This window comes from Glycine soja, chromosome 9 (assembly GCF_004193775.1).
Source record: "Glycine soja cultivar W05 chromosome 9, ASM419377v2, whole genome shotgun sequence".
NCBI classification, from domain to species: Eukaryota; Viridiplantae; Streptophyta; class Magnoliopsida; order Fabales; family Fabaceae; genus Glycine; species Glycine soja.
Window position 1 is genome coordinate 13,114,349 of NC_041010.1, and position 7,616 is coordinate 13,121,964.

Below are 7,616 nucleotides of genomic sequence, written 5' to 3' on the forward strand. Positions count from 1 at the left end.
TCTATGATATGATGAAAAATGAGTTTGAAATGAGCATGATGGGAGAACTCAAGTTCTTTTTAGGGCTTTAGACCAAGCAAGATTGAAAATGTATATATATTAACAAAAATACACTAAGTAACTTTTGAAGAAGATCAAGATGGAAGGTGCTAAAATAATGAAAACCCCCATGCATGCTTCTAACCCTCTAAGTCTGAATAAGGTAAACCAATAGATCAAACGATCTATAGAGGTATGATTGGTTCACTTCTTTATTTGACTACTAGTAGGCCTAATATTATGTATACTGTATATCTGTGTTCTAGATTTTAGTCTGATGCTTGAGAGTCTCATCTCAAAGTTGTTAAGAGGATCTTACGATATCCGGTAATGTCAATAAACTAAGTATGAACCCAAGCGTCCTGCATGGTTACTTCAGCTCTTATCCACGGGTAATACAATGATTTTAGTTGTGGTGGATAGATTTTCGAAGAGAGCCCATTTTGGTATTTTGACAACTTATCATTGTGTTTAAGATGGCTCAATTGTTCCTTGACATGTTTTGCAAACACCATTGTTTACCTCACAATTTGGTGTTTGACCATGATCCTATTTTTGTTAGTAAGTTCTAGTGTGAGCTTTTCAAACTATTTGAGACCAAGCTTTGTACGAGTACTTCGTATCGTCGAGAGTTTGATGGCTAGACTAAAGTCCTCAATCGCATGTTGAAGCAATGTCTTCATTCCTTTGTTCATGATCAACATCTTGTTGGGGGTAAATTATTATCATTACCGGAATAGTTTTATAACACTTTGGTACATACAATTACTGGACACTTTCTTTTCCACATCATCTATGGTAAGCCACCTCCTTCCATTCCTCACTACTTGATGGGTTCTTCTTCCGTAGAAGCGGTAGATCAACTCCTCTTAGATCATCAATAAATGATTACAAGCCTCAAACGTAAGCTTGGAGAGGCTCAAATCCAAAAGAAACTCTCTACTAATAAGAGGCCCAGAGATGTTTCCTATGATGTCAATGATTAGGTTTAAGTTCGCCTAAGGCCTTATCAAAAGCTTGTGAAGCGTTTTTATGGCCCTTATCAAATTACTTAGAGGATTAGACATGTGGCTTATCGCCTTGCATTGCTCAAATCTTCCAAAATCCACCTTATGTTCCATTGCTCTTTGTTGAAGCCTCATCATGGACCTCTAGCATCTTCCATCGAGGTTTTTCCTCCTTCTGCTCATGAAAATGGTCCCTTAGTTTAACCTCTAGCCATCCTACAATCCAAGTGGGATTCTTCCACACTTTGCCTCCTCACTGTTTGGTTTTAGTTCAGTGGATGGGGTTGTCTCCAGAGGATTCGAGCTGGGAGAAGTGGGATAATATTGCTACAACTTTTCACCTTGAGGACAAGGTGAATTTATCAAGGAGTGGTATTGATAGTGAATCTCATAACTTTGAGGAGCGCCCACTAGTTTGGACACCAACAATGAAGAGCCTAAGAGGAACATGTCCAGACCAATTCATTACAGGGATTGACTTAGTGTTAATTCTCTTTTTCTGTTACAGTGTTGAGAATGTTGCAAGTGCCTTTTGAAAGGTAGTTAGAATGGATGTAAATTGAGAATTGGTAATGGAATAAAGCCGGTATAATTTTAGATCTAATTTTTTAGTTTTTGTGGAGATCCTTGTCCTCGAATTCAAGGAATTATCTATATGCATATCACTGAGTATCTTATCTATTACCACATATGTCTCGGTACTTGATAGTTATTGATATAGACACAAGATTTGGAGCCATTTCTCTATAAAGATGAAATGAAAAAATTGATACTTTATCGGTATTGACAGACGCGTACTATAATGGTGGTGACTATTCATCGATTCAATGACGAACAAGAAAGATTTAATAGCTGCTCATCATCGAGTTGACGAGCAATCACAATTCTTCTTCATAGTTGCTTTAGGTGTTCTCTAGAACACTGTTTGTAAACGTACGGTACAGGGACAAACGTGTGTGTAAACGGAGGAAATAACATTTATCTATTGTGGACTTTTATAGCCACTTATTTTGTCTTAGTTGTTTTGGACCTTTTTGCCAATTATGTAAAGTCGCACAAGTTATATATTGGTATGTTATTATACCTACTTTTGTGGACTTTTATAGCCACTTAATTTTGTTGTTTTTGGACCTTTTTGCCAATTGTGGAAAGTCGCACAAGTTATATATTGGTATGTCATAGTCACTTTTGTGGTTCAATATGTTGAATTTTCGGAAAAAGAAAGAGTAAATTTGTATATATGTTATTGATTTGTCAAAGCTACTTTTGTGGGACAATATGCATTTATTTTTAGAAAATAAAGGATGAGTTCTTAGATATTGTTGTCTGCACAACCACTTTTGTGGGCTAAGATGTTGATTTGTTTTAGAATGTCAGTGTTGTATAAGAGTACTACGTCTTCTTAGTCAAATTGTTTTAACGTTTGGGTTTTAACTATTATAAGTAGAATAGTGCAATAGAATTGAGGTACTTGGCCATGCCTCCAAATTATTATAAGTTAATGAATTTGTATTCTTTAATTTTTAAATTATATTTGTAGGTTTGACTTAATTATTAAGTTATTAATTTTTAGTTTTTAATATTAAATTTTTTTCATTATTTTTATCTTTTAAAAAAAGAAAAAGAATTATTATTAACCAGTGTCCTTAAGACAGTAATTAAGAAACTAAAATGAAAAAAATATTTATTGCGGAAATTATAAAAGAGTGTAAAAAAAGTTACGGACAACAAAATTTTACGCATTCTAATAAAAAAATTTAATTTCTTAATTAATATCTTAAGAATAATGATTTTCCTTTAAAAATATAACATACCTTAAGTATTTTGTAGTTTTTAATATTAAAAAAAATGTTACTTCTTAAAGAAAAATATTAACCACTCTTAAGTATGATTAATGTTTTACTGTTACCTTTTATTTTAAAATGAAGATTCTTTTTCATGCATCTTTAAAATGAAAATTTAAGTGTCACTAAGCAATTTAAAAAAGAAGTGTGACTTGAACAATATGACAATTTTGTATTTAGTTTGATAAGTCATGCGAAAGTCTAAGAAAAATTTTAATCCTTAAGACCTAGTAAAACAAACCCCATCAAATAATGTAACTTTTTTACGTCTACAATTATATTGGTTAGATTATGATATACAAGGATATAATTTAGTAAATATTATATTATTATATTGTAATATATGTGAAAGTATCCGGATTTTGTATTTTTATGTAATAATTAATACTTTTTTTATTATTTTTGCAGCACATCACACACACACACAAACAGCAAGAACCGTCTGCCAATTTCTTCGTAATAGAGCACAAATATTATTAACAACATCCGCATGCAGGTGCACTCTAGCGTCTCTTTCACAGGCCACATCCCAAAACCCATAATTCCAAGTTGCACTAAGCCCCTCCTTAATAGCTAGCAGTTCAACTTTAACATAATCTCCATTGGGAATTGAATTCACAAATCCTTCCACTCAGATTCCTGCATGATCAAGAAGAACACCTCTAACCCCCATGCAGCTATTGCGGAAGCTTTCGTCATAGTTGATTTTCACTTGTGACTGCATGGGATATTTTCAGCGAAACACATTCTTAGTTGCAAGGGATCAACTACATGAGACCTGATCATACTACATATGTGGGAAATATGCCAGTGTTGGGACTCAAAAATGAATTTTGATCTCCATCTCCAAGCCCACCAGCACACCGTGATCATTAAGGTCACATCCTTATGCTTCAAGATTTGAGCAACCCAAGTGTGGGCATCCATACCAGTCTTGATGTTGTTGCATGACACTCCTAATCGGAGCCATAATTCCCTAGAGAGGGGGCAATTTCTAAGCACATGTAGGGTGGACTCTTCAGGAATTGAACACCTAGGGCAAGATGAGTTATATGTCAAATATCACGTGAAACACTTGCCATTGGTTGGAAGGGCATTTTGGCAAATCTGCCAGAGAAAGAAACAAAGTTTCTCAGGTACGGGGGGCACACAAGATCTTTCACTATAGAGAATTAGCTTCCACCGATTCAAAGTTTTTTAACCATATGTAGTCAGATTGTGAGGAGTAAACCCTAGAGTGGCTCCCTACCCAACAAATAGTATCCTTTCCCATCGGATTTTGGGGAACTGGAATACTCAAAATATGCTGGACCCATTCTCGGGGCAGAAGTTAATGTAAATGAGTCCCCCTACAACCACTATTTTCCCAAAAATTAGCCACTGTGAAGTTGTTGTCAGATATATGGACATAAGGTACCTGATTGCACAACTGGCCTTTACCCTTCCAATTTGAGTACCAAAAAGAAGATTGTGGCTCTCTCAAGCGTGGTTTAAATCCCTTTAGCAGACTGTCCCGAGCCTCTAAAAGACTCCTCCAGATGTACGATGATCCTGGTTTTAGTGTGATTGAGAGTATAAACTTGCCATTATGGTACTTGTCTTCCAAAACTCTGACCCAATGCTTATCAGTCGAATGAAGCATGTCCCATAGCATTTTCCCTAAGAGAGTTATTTTTTGCTCTAGAGTCTTTCACTCCTAGCCCCCCAAGGGTATAAGGGGAGTTATCGTTGCCCATGAAGCCATATTCCAGCATCTCGTGGCACCCTTTGGGGACTAGATCATAGATCTACAGCTCTGGTCAATTCTTTGACAAGTGGCATTAGGAAACCACATGGTCTGCATTGAATAGATAGGCATCGACACAAGCATTGAATTGGTGAGGCAGAGACGTCTTGCTCTATTTAATAACTTCCCTTTCCAAGAGGCAAGTTTGGAGTGAATTTTTTTTTACCACATTGTTAAAATCCCTAGTTGTGACTCACTCTGTAACAAGATTAAACCCCAATTATTTGCCTATACGAGGGGTACATTTAATGCCCAGAATGCCCTCAATCTCATCCTTCATGGTTGGGGAAACTCCTTTTGAGCAAATAAAATTTGATTTGTGAAGGTTTACTTTAAGGCTCGAGATAGCACAAAAATTTTCAAGGGTGTCAACTAGCACTTTGGCTTGTTCATGAGAAGCTATGAAAAACAACAACACGTCATCTGCGAATAGAAGATGGGACATCAATAGACCTCCCCTAGACATATGGATGGTTTCCCACACACCTCTAGATACAAGATCTTGAATACTCACTATTAATCTTTCCATGCATGATACAAAAAGGTAAGGTGAGAGGGGATCACCTTGCCTTAGGTCTTTATCAGGGCTAAAACCTCTCCAGCTTCATACCATTCTAAAGAACTAAAAGGGAAAAACCCTAGACACCCCACATAATTAGCTTGACAATGGAAGATGGGAAGCCAAAGTCAATGAGCGTTATCCTCAGAAAATTCCAATTGAACCTATCATATGCCTTTTCTAGGTCAATTTTAAGATCAATATAACCCTTCTTAGTTATAGATTTGGAGATTGATTAGATAGCTTCTTGAGCTAGGATGGAATTTTTTGTAGTGCCTCGTCCAAGTATAAAGCTACCCTGGAAAGACCTAATTAGGTCATTTAGATAAGTGCGAAGCTGGGATACCAGAACCTTCATGATGACCTTGTAAACGACATTACACAAGCTAATAGGCTTGAAGTCCTAGAGGCGAGCTAGTTGATCATCTTCGGGGATCAAAACAAGGAGTGTATGGAAAAGACTATCCTCAGTAGAGCTAGACTTGGAAAGCCTCTTGATGTAATCCTTATTAGGAGCGGATCCCTTGGTATAGGTCAAGGAATCAGATGACGCCACTTCCAGAGATGGAAGATAAGTCAAGGGTAGACGCCACAAGGGTTCAACCTTGATAAGTCTGAGATTAGTTCAAGAAGAAACTCAGAGAGAAGCTCTCACAAAATACACATGTATTTTCTCAAAATGCCAAAAGTTCATTTTCTTCAAAATGAGTTCAATACATATAGTGTAGCTGAGGTGCAACTGAAAAGACACCAATTTATTTAATTAAAATTACAAAAATAGAAAAATATTTGATATGGGTCTTCAAATTAATTTGGATCTTCAACAATCAAGATTATTGGGAGTGCCTCTGGATCTTCGTCCTTCTCCACTTTGACCTTTTCAAGTATGACTGCTACCATTTGTTGGAGGGTATCCTCTGACTGTTTGGTCCTACTCCTGATCATAGGTCCCTGTATTTGGGTAGCTTTGAGATTCTTATCACCTCCCTCACCATTAACCAAAGGTCCTCCCCAACCACATCCCAATAGTGTTTGAAGAAGAAAGGCTAAAATCCATTAGGGTGAGGGGCCTTAAAAGAATTCATACGCATCACTGCATGACGAACCTCCTCTTTAAAGATTGGCCTAATAAGTGCTTCCCTTGCCTCACCAAGAATCTGAGGGAGGGTGATGCCTTGAGGAAGATAGGAGGTACTTGCAATATTATTCAGAAACAAATTTTTAAAATACCTAGTAGACTTCTACTTAAGGGTTTTCAACTCAGAGTTCCAAGTTCCGAACAATGGTTTGGATATGGAAGAAAGCCAAGTTCCTATCCCCAAACTTTACCCATTTCTCATGAGATTTTTTAAACAAGAGAAATTCCTCATGAAGAAAAATGTCATTCAACTCTTTGTGAAGCTCCTCCTCAAGCCTCAAGAGACTCTCGATTTCTCCCCTCTCTAAGGAAAGCTACACCCGGATTGAACTTGCACGGAAAATATTCCCAAAATGTTTTGATTTAAAACTAGGGAGTTGTCTTGTACTTGCTTTAGCCTTCCAGTAACACTTGGAGACCCTTTTGCCCATGCAAAATGAACTACAAAATCATATTGATTATGGGCGACCCAAGCCGCATGAAATCGAAAAGGGTGCTCCCCACGGATATCCCTCATACCTCCACACCGAAGAAGCATGGGACAATGATTGGAATAAACCTGACATAAGTTTTCCACAAAGACCTCCAGCAAAACAATATGCCAAGGTTGATCTACTAACACCCTGTCAATCCTTTTGGCCACCACTTTTCCCACCTGTTTCTGGTACAAGGTAAATTTCAAACCCATAGCTTCCATATCCAAGAGCTCACACTTATCCATCATATCCAACATAAGGTCGACTCTCGATGCTTTGAATTTCTCCCTTCAAACTTCAGATGGCTTCATTATCTCGTTATAGTCCCCCACAAGCATCCATGGGTTAGAGATACTAGAACGAATGGACATAAGATGAGACCAAAGAAAGGATCATTGTGTAAACTGGGGATTAGCATATACAATGGTGCAACACCACCTCTGAGCGTCTCACATAATGCCAAAAGTGGTAGCTTGGGGAAGTTATACATCTCAAAAGTATTCAAATTGCTATGACTGTTTACTAAAATCCTTATGCCTCTCGAATGACTCGAGGCTTCCACCAAGTGGTGAATTTCAAAGCCTAAGGACTCACATAAGTTTTTCGGATGCAAAGAGGCAGTGTGTTTCCATGAAGATGAAAATAGTTGGTTTCTACAACATCACTAGTTCTTTAATATGACATTGCCCTTTCACATTAATTATACCCCGGATATTCGAGGACACAATATTAACATCATCGAAGACATTCATAAGTAACTATGAGAG

At 37.2% G+C, this 7,616-nt stretch overlaps 1 pseudogene; it reads right to left on the bottom strand.

Moving 5' to 3' along the window:
- Positions 1-5,470: 5,470 nt before the first annotated feature.
- Positions 5,471-7,094, bottom strand: LOC114368191 (annotated as a pseudogene).
- Between the last annotated feature and the right edge of the window lie 522 nt (positions 7,095-7,616).